Below are 14,872 nucleotides of genomic sequence, written 5' to 3' on the forward strand. Positions count from 1 at the left end.
CCAGGAGTCCAAGACATTTCAGGATGTAAGCAAGAGGCCATATGCCTCCGTTATGTATATGGTGACCTTCTACCACATGAAGACTTTATAGGTCTTTATGAAGTGTCATCTACTACAGGAAAGGACTTGGCTCGGGTGGCCACTGACGTTCTTATGCGGTTGAACTTGCCCTTGTCCTCCTTACGAGGGCAAAGCTATGATGGGGCTGCAAATATGGCAGGTGGAGTTAAAGGAGTGCAAGCAGTTTTGAGTGTGTCACAACCTCTAGCTCTCTATGTCCATTGTGGCCCTCACTGTGTCAACCTTGTGAGTCAGACAGCCTGTAGCTCATGCCCTGTTGTGACTGATGCGCTGGATTTAGTCCACAAACTTGGTACTCTATACCATCAGTCCAGCGAATACAAGACCATTTTTAAGGAGATTGCCCAGTCCAAAGAGGGAAGTTTCAGAACTCTCAAGGCCCTCTACCCTACGCAATGGCTTATGAGAGTAGCAGCCATTCAGGCAGTGGTAGGACAATATGAGGAGGTTTTGCAGTCTCTTGAGGAAATGGCTGCATCAGGCTCTTCTGACACATGCACAACGGCAAGAGGACTCTTGGAACGGTTTCAGAAAGGGCAGGTTTTACTTGGTCTTTTTCTAGCTTCTCAAGTTCTTGAAGAGCTCGAGTGTCTGAACCGCTCCCTTCAGAGCAAGACTGCTAGTGTCCCAGGCAGTGGCGGTTCTAGACCAAAATTACTAGGGGGGCCGAGGTGGGGCCAGTGTTTTTTCAGGGGGGCACATATGGACAAAACATGGCAATATTTAAGCATTCAAAATGTTTAGTTTAGTTTATTTAAAACCAAAACAAAATACATTGAGCATAAATACAATGAGATAAACATTCTGTCTCAATAGCCTAAACATAAAATAAATTGTGCTCAATAAATCTTAAAACCATGTTTCTCTTTTTTGTAAAATAAGATTTCTATTTTTGCATACAATGAATCTTTTCTTCAGATGTGGCTGCACTGGAGTGTCGTCCAAGCACTTGCTGATATCTGGAGAAAGATGAATACAGTAAATATGAGAGTGCTACTGAGAACAACATTCATTTATCATTATTCATTTATTAATTTATTATTATCTCTATTATTTATATTTTATATTTATTAATTATTATTCAGACTTCACACTTTCAGGGTAGGCTATATGAATTGTAGGCCAACACTGCTCACACACATGCATTTGTTCAACATCACAAACCTGATGGTGCTGTACTTGATATGCATGGTGAATCTGGTTGTCCCAATGACTCGTTGGGTTGTCCCTCATTCTGTCCCTCAATCTGATCCTGAATGTCTTCATCCTCACTCTCAGATTGCCTTTCAGATGCCTCACTTTCCACCTCTCCAACCACCACCTCTGGCTCTCTCTCCACCTCTGGCTCTCTCTCCTCTTTCATAATCTTCATCTTCCTTACTCTCTCTATGTTGCTTTTTGCCAGCAGGGGCAAAAAAGGACATAATGTCCTTCTTGCTCCTTTTCATGATGATAGCCTACAGTAGGTCTATACTAAAAAGTAAACGGAGAGGAATGTAGCCTCTACATATCACAAGGCCATCCGAGTTTTACAAGAAGGTAAACACTGTCGGTTATTTTACCCATTTCCCAAAAATATTAAGTTAGGCTACTTATTGCTGTGCAACGCACTTTTAAGAAAGCGCAATAAAACAGATTTATTATTGTAGTGAACAACAACAGTAAAACACGGATATGTGCAAACACTGATGTTACAAAATTGAATAATTTTCCTTACCTTCGCCCCTTTGCAATAGCCTAGTTCTTGCAGGGCTGCAGCTGTTATCTCTCACGTCTGAAGTTTACAATTCACGCTGCTGCGGGTCTTTCTGCTGCAGGTAACAGTGTGCATGTAGCGCTTTAAGGAGTCCGTGTAGAACACTCTGTCATGTCAGTTCCGATCTTCGAGCCAGCGCACGTCGAAATTAATAAAGCTTATTATCTGTTCAGCACAGGGGCCACAACAGGGGCCAGGAGCAATTTTACAGGGGCACTGGCCCCCCCGGCCCCCGTTTAAAACCGCCTATGGTCCCAGGGATGCTGGCTGCTGTTGATTGTGTCAGAAAAACAATTCAGGTGAAGAGATCTGATGAAAATTTTCATCATATTTACACAACTGTTTATGACAAGATATGCGAGTTAGACATTGAGCCTATCCAGATGCCTCATATCCGCAGACCCCCAAAACGCTACACAGGAAATGCACCTGCATTCAAACCAACATCCACTGAAGAGTACTTCAGAATTGAGTTCTTCAAACTGTTAGGTGCAGTTGATGTACAGTTGGCTGAGCGATTTGACCAGCACAGCTTCTATACTTTCAGTAAGCTAGAAAGGGCGCTTATCTCTGGAAAGGTGGAGGATGTTGTCAGTTGTTACCCAGAATTAAATCGGCATTCATTAGAGGTACAGCTGGCAATGTTTAAACTGCAGTATCCTTGCAACACAGTTACTGAAGTAGCAGAGACTCTCAGAGCTATGTGTCCAGAGGTACGTGCTCTATTCACATAAGCAGAGGTCTTGGTCAGGCTACTTCTTGTTGTGCCATGCTCTCCAGCTGAAGCTGAAAGAAACTTTAGTGCCTTAAGAAGGCTTAAGACATGGCTTCGCTCCTCCATGAAACAGCAATGTTTGAACAATGTAGCTGTCTGCCACATTCACCAAGATAAACTTGATCAGGTGAACATGAGGGACATTTGCCAGTTTTTTGTCTCTCTAAATGACAGAAGGCGGCACATTTTTGGAAGCTTTGTGTAATCTGAGCGGGAAGAACTTGTTTTGTCTGGTCTTTACCAGTTTTCTGGAAAGTAACATGGGAAATCAGTGTATGGGGAAGGAATAGTAGAAAGGAAAGCAATGGAGAGAGATGGATGTTATTCCAGGTGGATTGTGAAGGAAAGGGGGATAAAAGTTATGAAGTGGTAGAAATTGTGGTGGCACCAATGTAAGAAGGAGTTATATATATAAATCTATTTGTTATACTAATCTGTAAATGTTACTGTAGTATCACCATTGCATGTAGGTTGACAAAACTGCACTTGTTCATGGTGTGAAGTTATCTTTTAGGTGTCATTGCTTGACACAGTGTAACTTTGTGTTATGAAGTTTGCATGATGCCATGTCATGCCTGTTCATTGTGTGAAATTACGAATTTTCTTATTTTTAAACATACAGTTGAGTGTCACTATTGTTTGGCACAGTGGCATGTTGTGTTACATCTAAAACTAAATAAAAAAGGAAACACAATAAAAAGTAAAATGCACCCATAAAGTCATTGTTGGTGATAAATTGTCACATTCATCTCATTATCTTAGGCATAGCAGTGGGTTTAAAAACAGGCTGATGAATATATGGACTAGTTGAATGAGGACTTATTGTTGAGTCTCTAAAATAGTCAGTGAATTAAGTGACTTTTTTGTAGGTAAAATTAGGTGTTTAACAACCTGTTAAAAATACACCAGAATGCAGGAAATGGCATCTAATTAATTAAAAATGTTCTGGGGGAGGACCCCCCCACCAATGTGTCCCCCCCCCATTAAAAATGCTTCTGATGCCTTTGCCTGATTGAGCTGACAAAGTTTTTCCCCTTGTTTTGTCCTCGACTGTCAAGCCCCTTCATGTCAATTCCTGGCAGTTTTCTGTGTTGCCTACAAATTCCCATGAATAGTTATTAACCTGCATTTACACAATTTTACAGTGCTGCTTACTGACAAAAATTCCACTTTTCATGCATGTTCTCCCCATGTCTGCGTGGGTTTCCTCCGGGTGCTCCAGTTTCCCCCACAGTCCAAAGACATGCAGGTTAGGTTAATTGGAGGCTCTAAAGTGACCGTAGGTGTGAATGTGAGTGTGAATGGTTGTTTGTCTCTGTGTCAGCCCTGCGATAACCTGTCGACTTGTCCAGGGTGTACCCCGCCTCTCGCCCATAGTCAGCTGGGATAGGCTCCAGCTTGCCTGCAACCCTGTAGAACAGGATAAGCGGCTACAGATAATGAATGTATGCTCATTTTCAATTTAATACCAGCAACATGTTTCAAAAAGGTTGTGGCAATGGCAACAAAATCTACAAAAATTGTGTCCTAGAGCAGCTGAGTCTCTCAGACGTACAGATGGGAAGGGGTACAACACTCAGTGAAAGACTGCATGGGCAACAAATTTAGAATAATGTTCCTCAGTGTAAAACTGCAAAAAAAGTTGTGGATCACATCATCTATGGTACATAATATCATTTAAAAATTCAGAGAATTTGGAAAAATCTCTGTATGCAAGGGTAAAGGCTGAAGACCAACATTGGATGCCTGTGATCTTCAGGCCCTCAGGTGACACTACATTAAAAATAGACATAATTCTGTAGTGGAAATCACTGCATTGACTCAGGACCACTTCAGAAAACCATAATCTGTGAACACAGTTTGTCACTGCATCCACAAATGTAAATTAAAACCATATATGAGCAACATCCAGAAACACTGCTACCTTCTCGAGGCCTGATGTCATTTATGTGACTGAGGTGAAGTGGAAAACTGTACTGTTGTCTCACAAATCAAGATTTGAAACTGTTTGTGGAAATTACTGACACCACATCCTCCAGGCAAAAGAGGAGAGGGACCATCCAGCTTGTCATCAGTGCACAGTTCAAAAGCCAACATTTGTGATGGTATGGATGTGCATTAATGCACACGGCATGGGTAACTTGCACATTTAGGAATGCAATATTAATGCTGAATGATGTATACAGGTTTTGAAGCAATATGCTGCCATCCAGATGATACCTTTTTCAGGGCAGGCCTTGCTTATTTTAGCAAGACAATGCCAAACTATATTCTGCACGTATTACAACTACATGACTATAGAAAAATTGTCCAGGTGATAAACTGGTCTGAGTTTAGCCTACATTCAAAGCACTTAGCCTGAGGTGCCTGGAGTCAAAGTGCAATGTACGACAAAGGAGAGCCCAAACTGTCAAGCAACTAAAATCATGCAAGAATGGGACATTTCACATTCAAATCTACAGCAACTGGTCTCCTCAGTTCCCAAATATTTACAGTGTGTTGTTAAAAGTAGAGATGATGCAACAAAGTGGTAAACATTCCCCTCTCCCAACTTTGAAATGTGTTTCTGGCATCAAATTCAAAATGAGCATATTTTTTTCAAACACACAAAAATTTCTCAGTTTCAACATTTGATATGTTGTTTTTGAATTATTCTCAATGAAATATAAGGTTTCTCTGATGTACAAATAATCACATTCTATTTTTATTTTCATTTTGCACAGCGTGCAAATTTTCTGGAATTGGGATTGTATTTAAAAGTATTCACATGATGGACTTTTCTTTTGTTCTCCAATTTGACTCTCACAGTATGACAGGGGAAAAATATCATAAACTTCTCAGTTTAACACCCCCCCCCCCCCCATAATTAAATAAATAAATACTATCTATTATTTTTGTGTACCTGATACCATTAAAAACAGAGGTGGACAAACTACCCAACAAAGTACAGATCCCACTGGTCAAATGTTCCTCCGATACAAGTGAAAGTTGTACAGTCAAATTTTTACTTAAGTTAAACTACTGAAGTACTTGCTTTTAAAAATACTTTAAGTATTAAAAGTACATTTTCTGTCAATGCATTGTTGCCACAACACTTACAAAACCTAATGCCGTTACCAAAGACAAAAATGTGAATTCACAAAATGAACGAATGCTGTGCCATCATGGTGGCTTAACGTTAAGCTAGCTAGTCAGTGAAGCTCCACCTGACATGCTAGCAAACTTTTTTCAAACTCAAAATCATAATTGGTAGCTAATGCTACTAGAAAAGAAAGATTTCTACATTCCGTTTACTTGGCAAGATTATGCTAAAACATTTCTGAAAGGACTTCAGGTAAGTTAACGTTATTCACGTTAGTGTAATTCTGCTTGTACATGCTAACTAACAGTGTCCAAGTTAACTAGGTATGTGTAAACATTAGCCATGGGCAAGGTGATGGCAACTAGGTGGGCAAATCCATAGAAAGTCATTTGACTAACCAGACTGTATAGCTACGTTTGCAACATTATCGCTAGCTCCAAAAGCACAGACAACTTCACTGCAAGCTTTCTCTTGGAATAAAACGTTTATATACCTCAATATATTTCCGCAGGTAGGATCGCAAGTTTTTGTAGGCCATGATGTGGTTCGTTTTCGGCAAACAAAGCAAACATTTAAAACAAAATGATTTTTTAATCCTTTCAGAAAACTGAAATATGGCTTCTTGGGCCATGGGGGCGTGCATTACCCAGAAGAACCGCCTCCTTCCATTCTGCCATCAACTGACTGTGTTCAAATAATGCTGCGGAGAAAATCACTGAACTTGATTTTACACAGTCTATGGATGTGGCATGACCCTAGTGATTACTGATAGGCTGTCTCAGTTTCACCTGCAAAAAAAAAAAAAAAAAATCATGTTTCTGAAAAGAAAACATCCACTTTCAAAGCTGCTTCATAGTAACGAGTAACAAGGACCTTGATAGAAATGTAGTGGAGTGAAAAGTATGATATTTGACTTTTAAATGTAGTGAAGTTAAAGTCATAAATTTCCAAAAAAAAGTGTACTTAAGTACAATACTCAAGTAACTGTACTTCATTACAGTCCACCTCTGATTAAAAATAATTATGGTCAAACATTTCTTCACATTTCAACATGATATAGAAGCTCTGATAAGCCCATGTCCATTTATTTTCATATATTTATAAATTAACTGTTGTAAAGCCTAAAACAAAAACAGTAAATGCTAACTAATAAAGTATGGGGAAAGTCTGGGAAACTGGTAAAAAAAATGCTGGCATTAACAGTGAAAGAAATCAAATAAAGAGTTGTCATATGACTAAATTTACCATGCACATTTATTTCTGATTGAATAATAGACATTTTAATATCATAGTAGCATATTAATTCTAGGTCAGAATTAAGAATGGGATATATTCACTTTGTATCGACAAATGACACACTGTTCCAGTGAATATTTTCTTTAATTGCAAACCAATTTTTAAAGTAAAACAAATTTTTAAACAGAAAATTAAAAGCTAAAAAAAAAATGTTGCTTGCATAAGTATTCAACTCCTTTCAGACTCATACTTGGAAGAAACACTGTCAGGATTGCAGGTGACAGACAGATGTAAAAACAGCAGAGAGATTATTGAGGCAAAGCTGGCAGACAAAGCCAAATGAATAAACAAAGGCAGAATCAACAAACAGGCAATGGCCAGATGAGGTACAAACAAAACACGGGCGATTGCTCTAAGACAACGAGGGAGGCTCAGCCTCCTCTAAAAATGACGAACATCGCGTAGGATGAATTGCGCTAGGCTTATGTTATAGCCGACCTTATAACATTGCTATTTCAGATCCAGAATCATATAAATATATGTGCTCAACCCACTACAGTGCGAAATCATTCCCTTATAACTTTCCCCAGTTCGCCTAATGTGTGCGTGAGCTTTTCCCCCTCATGACAGCGCGATGCAGCCCAGCCTCAGTAGATTGGGAGCTATGTACTTGTCAATCTCAAAATGAAAGACGATTATTGGACAAATACTGCGAAAATGCCCGCCCACAGAGTCTCACGGACTCCCAGCCTCAGTGGACTTCAACGGCATTTGGGAGGTATGCGCTTTTCAATATCAACACTGTCAGTTGACATTGTTCCCCAACATTGTAAATAAAGTGTAAATATGCCCTGTGATGACCTGGCGACTTGTCCAGGGTGTACCCCGCCTTTCGCCCATAGTCAGCTGGGATAGGCTCCAGCTTGCCTGCGACCCTGTAGAAGGATAAAGCGGCTAGAGATAATGAGATGAGATGAGATAAAGTGTAAATATAGTGTTGTCAAGTTTGCTATCTTAGTTCCAGAAATTTTGTTTATTTGAGTGACTGAACTTGAACTTGAGGGGGCTAGTCAGCTAGCAAGAAAGCTGTGCACGGATGCCAAGCATTGTTGATTTAATTTTGGTGAAGCCATTTGCCAGTCTTCCTTTCGAGGAAAAAATTAAAGAGACCAACGCCTCAAAATGACTTGGTGAAAAAGGTAGGGAATAATACTCATTCCTTTCAGCTCTCCTGGTACGAGAAAGTGAATTGGCTAACAGCAAGTGACCCACATCAACAACAGTAAATAGGCTACTTTAGTAATATGTCATGGATGGACCAAAAATATAGAATCTATTTAAAATGTTTATGCTGAGTATATTATATTGGAATATATGTTTTTCTGGATATGAATTAAACACAGCTACAATTTGGAAAACATTTTTAAACAAAAACACAGCCGAGGTCAATTTTTAAACATGCCATAATTTTAAAATATAAAATGTTAAAATATTACCCCCCCCAACACCACCATCATGTATATTGGACAGTAGGCTAATGGGCCAAAAGAACCTGTTATTTCACAGTTTGTGACCCTGCCAACAATCAGCCAGATCAGAGGCAAGAGTATGGGCAAAATTGATGTGTTTTTTCTTTTAAAATCTGGAAATATCATAACCAACCAGCCTCCCCTGTTTGAAAGACTACCAGCCGCCACTGAAACAAAATGTCAGAGGTTGCAGCAAAGAGCAAAAACAAAGTACAAATTAGATTGCTAACCAGAATATCAGCACAAACAATGAAGGTTTAGTAAAGTCAAGCAAGGAAACACTAAGCATTTACTGCACAAAGTGTGTACCGGTATGTGTGTGAAGTCCTTAAATTTTGTGGCTGAGATTGAAGCTCTGATTGGGAACAGGTGGGTGAGATTAATACTTCGGAGACTGTGAGCAGTGAGGTGCAGGGTGGTCATTGTAGTCCATGGTGGCCATATTTGAAGGCCACTGAGAATTATGGGAAGTGGATTCTCGAGTGCAAGCAGGTCCAGAAGTGACAGAACTAACTGCCACTGCCCCAGGGAACTTGCTCTAGCAACAATACTTTCTCTGAGGTAGCCCCAGGGGCGAGGGCCCAGTTTATCAGGGCGTTGAACCTGAAAGCCATGACAGAGGAGTGGGTCTAAGATGTCCTTAGCTAGGACCCAATCATGCTCCTCAGGGCTGTAGCTTTTCAACTCTACCAGGTATTCAAGGTTGCCTTCTTTGAGGTGAGAGTTGATGTCATGAACAAAATTTTTTTAAATCCATATTTATACAGGAACATCCAGTTTAGCATTGCTAGTTTAAATGGATCTGTATCTTTTTCTGTAGCACCAACTGTCCTCATGTCCTCCTTTACCACATCCATAAATCTCATCTTTGATCTTCCTCTTTTCCTTCTACTTGGCAAGCCCATCTCCAGCATTTCTCTTTCCAACATACCATGGATCTCTCCACTGCATGTGTCCAAACCATCTCAATCTTGCCTCTCTCACTTTGCCTCAAATGACAAGCACCTGCCTGTATTACAGCGCAATCAGGGTGCGCATAAAAGGACACTGCCAACACCCAGACTGTGCTAAGTATTGCATTGTTAATCACCTTTACTGAGCTGCTGTAATTGTAGTGTCTTCCTGGTTATTGACTCTTGTTCTGTTTTGGTTTCTGATTTTAGTCTTGCCCAGTTTAGCCTGTTTGTGCCTCGCTCAAACTTTTTGCCTGTTTATTGTTATTGATTGTCTGCCATTTTGAACTACGGTATATACCTGTTTCTTTTATAATAAAGACACTCTTCCTGCATATACATCCATCTCCAATCAACCACTTTTCTAACAGAATACTTCACTGTACCATGGATGTCACGAAAGAGAGCTGCTCAAGGCCATGTCTGGGCTTCCATGCCTCCACCCTCCAGCAGATGACAGCTGCTCCACTCATTCTCTATTTTGTTCATATGGAATACTCCACCATTACTGCTCGGCTCTGGCAATTACTAAAACCTGGGACGGAACGGGACGTCACCGGTTTTAGCAACAACCATGGGGAGGTCACTGCCCGAGCGATATGTCATGTCCCATTCCATCAGGGTTTTAGCAACAACCCTTGGCTCACTCCAGGAGGACTGGTGCAACTGAACTTTCCTTTAAAAAAATAAATAAATAAAAAAATAAATACTTGTTTTCTTTTCCTTTAATTACTGGTACTGCAGCCTCTTTTAATACAGGCTTATAGCCAATGCTCCTCAACAGATCAGAGGTTTCATATGAGTCTTCAGTAAAACGTGCAGAGCAGAGGAGAGACCACTTCATAGCCGCCCAGTGTGCCTGTGAACTTCACACAAAATGCATCCAAATCTTTGCAGTTTGAACATTCTTGGGCCATGAATGCAACATAATCCACCTTCTGTCATGTTGCTGCACTGGCCAGCAACACATCTACGTGGCATGGCAATGAATTCGCTCAAAATGGAGGATTGGAGTTGCAGTCAGCTCTGTGTTTTAGTATAGCTGAAATGACGATGAGACCGATAGACTTCCTGCTGTGACGTTACGGACACCAAAGTCATTCACTCAGACTGCTACCAATATAAATCACTTTAATCGTAAAAATTACTGTATTAGATTTATTGTTAACGCTTAAACCTATTCCTGTGCCATTCTTGAGGTCTCAAGGCATTTATAAATGAAAGTGAGGCCATGGCTCTGTGTATATGCTTTAATGTGGGCTTCTGCTGTTGTAGCCCATCCACCTCAAGGTTTGATGTTTTGGGCTTTTCTGTTTACCATGACTGAAGTGTGATTACATGAGTTAGTATATCCTTTCTGGCAGCTCGAGGTAACCTGGGGTGGGTTTCCTGATAACATTGCACTTTAGGGCTAAAGAGTGAGTTTAAAGATACTCTTAAGCAATTAACATTGTCTCTGTACATGGTTTTCCCAAACTCACTTGTAAGAAGGAGCCTTAAGAGCATCTTTGCAATGTGTGTCCTCGATATAGGCATAAGTAGTTGCAAAAGGCATTCATACTGTAGTTGCAAAAGACATTAATAGTTGCCTGTGCCCTGAGGCAGCGCCATCCAGCCTGACCTGCCCTGTTCATTCAAACTGCGCTAGACTAAACAATAATGTTATTGCATAGCTGCTCGGACTCTCTGTATAAATCCAGTCCATGAGGTCACATGCCATTCATTAAAAAAATGAAAGCTAACATTTGTTTTTTAAAAACCATTGAAATATAAAGTGCCTAAAATATGTTAATATATTGCATCATTGGGGCGGCACGGTGGTGTAATGGTTAGTGCTATCGCCTCACAGCAAGAAGGTCCAGGTTTGAGCCCCGTGGCCGGTGAGGCCCTTTCTGTGCGGAGTTTGTATGTTCTCCCCGTGTCCGCATGGGTTTGATCTGGTTTCCCCCACAGTCCAAAGACATGCAGGTTAGGCTAACTGGTGACTCTAAATTGACCGTAGGTGTGAATGGTTGTCTATGTGTCAGCCCTGTGATGACCTGGCGACTTGTCCAGGGTGTACCCCGCGTTTCGCCCGTAGTCAGCTGGGATAGGCTCCAGCTTGCCTGCAGCAATGTAGAACAGGATAAAGCGGCTAGAGATAATGAGATGAGTTCTATTTTGGTCTCATCCGTCCACAAAACATTTTTCCAATAGCCTTCTGGCTTGTCCATGTGCTCTTTAGCAAACTGCAGATGAGCAGCAATGTTCTTTTTGGAGAGCAGTGGCTTTCTCTTTGCAACCCTGCCATGCACACCATTGTTGTTCAGTGTTCTCCTGATGGTGGACTCATGAACATTAACATTAGCTAATGTGAGAGAGGCCTTTAGTTGCTTAGAAGTTACCCTGGGGTCCTTTGTGACCTCGCTGACTATTACAAGCCTTGCTCTTGGAGTGAACTTTGTTGGTCGACAACTCCTGAGGAGGGTAACAATGGTCTTGAATTTCCTCCATTTGTACACAGTCTGTCTGACTGTGGATTGGTGGAGTCCAAACTTTTTAGAGATGGTTTTGTAACCTTTTCCAGCCTGATGAGCATCAACAACGCTTTTTCTGAGGTCCTTTGTTTATGCCATGATACACTTCCACAAACATGTGTTGTGAAGATCAGACTTTGATAGATCCCTGTTCTTTAAATAAAATAGGGTGCCCACTCACACCTGATTGTCATAAAGTCCCTGTTAAAAGGTGCCTGGAAGGGGAGGTGATGCTAACTCCTACCAGGGGTTTCGTAGGGAGACACAAAGTGCTAGTTGCTCGCGTGCTGCTTGAAGCCCGGCCCTTTAAGGGTGTGCCCCTCCGTGTATTTAACCCTGGCAACACTTCTGTCACCATCAGGAGAGGCACTATTGCAGGTGTCCTCCAGCCTGCGCAAGCTCTGCCGCCCAGCAGCACCACGGATATGGCCGAACTACTAGAGCACCATGAGGTCCCCCAGCACCTGCAAGAGCTTTACCAGCAGAGCGCTGCTGAGCTTGAACGTGAGCAGCAGTTTCAGCTCACCCAGCTTCTATGCAGGTATGGAGCGGTGTTCTTGACAGGGCCTAATGACCTCGGCTGTACCAGCCTTGTGCAACATGACATCATGGTCCGGCCAGGTGCCGCCGTGAAGCAGCAACCGCGCCGCATGGCCTGGGAGAAACAACGGGATGCTGACCAGCAAATAGAGCAGGGCCTGGAGGCTGGAGTGGCCCGTCGCAGCAACAGCAGCTGGGCCTCGCCCATCGTGATGGTCCGTAAGAAAGATGGAACGTACCGCCTCTGTGTTGACTATCGGGCACTGAACGACTGCACTATCAAGGATGCCTACCCGCTGCCCCGTATCCAGGACACGTTGGACACTCTTTCCACTGCCAAGTGGTTCAGCACGCTGGACCTCGCGTCTGGATACTGGCAAGTGGAGCTGACACCACGAGCCCGCCGAGCTGCCGCTTTCTGCACCAGAAACGGATTGTTTGAATGGAATGTCATGCCATTCGGGTTATGCAATGCCCCGGCAACGTTCCAACGTCTAATGGATCGGGTGTTAGCTGGCATGCAGTGGGAAACATGTCTTGTATATTTAGATGACATCATAGTGCTAGGCTGAGACGTGTCCGAGATGTTACACCGTCTTAGTCAAGTATTTGACAGGCTACAACAAGCAAACTTGAAACTGAAGCCGGCGAAATGTTGCCTCTTCCGACGACAGGTAGCTTACTTGGGGCACGTTGTCTCCGAGGAAGGAGTGGCTTCAGACCCTGCCAAGATACAGAAGGTACGGGATTGGCCTACGCCCACTTCGGTTCAAGAAGTTCGCCAGTTCATTGGGTTGGCATCGTACTACCAAAGATTTGTCAAGGATTTTGCAACAGTAGCTGGACCCCTCCACGCTTTAACTAAGAAATACGCTCGGTTCCAGTGGACTGTGGAATGTCAACAGGCTTTCGACCAACTCAAATACCTGCTGACCGCCTTCCCAGTCCTGGGCTACCCATTAGACGAAGGGAATATGGTACTGGACACTGACGCAAGTGATGTCGGCATTGGTGCTGTACTTTCTCAAGTGCAGCTAGGCAGAGAACGTGTGCTGGCCTATGGGAGTCGCCGACTGTCCAAAACTGAGCAGAATTATTGCACCACCCGGCGAGAATTGTTAGCGGTGGTTGAGTTCACATCAGATTTCCGACAGTACCTCCTTGGACGGTCATTCACTGTCCGCACCGACCACAGCAGTCTTCGTTGGCTGACAAAGATGAGGGAGCCTGAGGGTCAGCTGGCCAGGTGGCTCGAGAGACTCGGCGAGTATAACTTCAACATTGTCCATCGTCCTGGCCGGCTGCATGCTAATGTGGACAGCCTCTCCCGACAGCCTTGTAGACAGTCATGCCCATGTCAACTGCCAGGGCCATCTCCTTACCCGAGGAAGGTCTGCCATCAGGCCGTGCAGTGCGATCTGGACTCTGTTCAAAGTCTGACGGTGCAGACTCCAGTGGGGGTGGACGGACACCTAACCATGATAAGAGCAAGTTCAGTGGGGGTAAATGCTCCACCTCATGACTCCCCACCATTCAGTGGTTGGTCTACCCAAGAGTTACGACAGGCACAGGTGGCTGACCCAGACATTTCACCTGTCAAGGCATGGCTAGAGGCTGGTGAAGAGCGGCCTTTGTGGACCACCATCTCATCCCATAGTCCAGCCACCAAGGCCTATTGGAGCCAGTGGAAGCGCCTCTTTGTCCGAGATGGCATTTTGTTTAGGCGGTTTTACTGCCTGGATGGTGCCCAGTTTTATCCCCAAGTGATATTACCACGTGTGTTTCGTTCGGATGTCCTAGGGCAGATGCATGAAGGTCCCGTTGGAGGGCACTTCGGAACAGAGCGCATGGTGTCACGGCTTCAGACACGATACTACTGGTATCGAATGCGAGAAGACGTTAGTCTATGGTGTCAGACATGCACCAGCTGTGCATCCAAGGCAAGGCCCCATAAAACACCTCAGGCTCCTATGGGAACTGTCCGAGTTGGAGCACCGATGGAGCGGGTAGCACTGGACATTATGGGTCCGCTGAATGAGACCGAGCGCAGAAACCGCTATGTGCTCGTGATCCAGGACTCTTTCACGAAGTGGGTGGAGGCTTTTCCTCTGCCCAACGAAAAGACAGAGACGGTGGCGGAAGTGCTTGCCTCCGAGTGGGTGAGCCGTTTTGGTGCTCCACATACTTTACACAGTGACCAAGGTAGAAATTTCGAATCTGAAGTGTTCCAGAAGATGTGCGCTCTGGTCGGTGTCGAGAAGACACATACTACCCCATTCCGACCGCAGTCAGACGGCCAGGTCGAGCGTTTCAATTCTACCTTGCAGAAGATCCTGGCCACGACCGCTGAGCGTTGCCACTGGGATTGGGACCTTATGATTCCCTATGCAGTTATGGCCTACAG

The sequence above is a fragment of the Neoarius graeffei genome, chromosome 17, assembly GCF_027579695.1.
Source record: "Neoarius graeffei isolate fNeoGra1 chromosome 17, fNeoGra1.pri, whole genome shotgun sequence".
Lineage (NCBI taxonomy): Eukaryota > Metazoa > Chordata > Actinopteri > Siluriformes > Ariidae > Neoarius > Neoarius graeffei.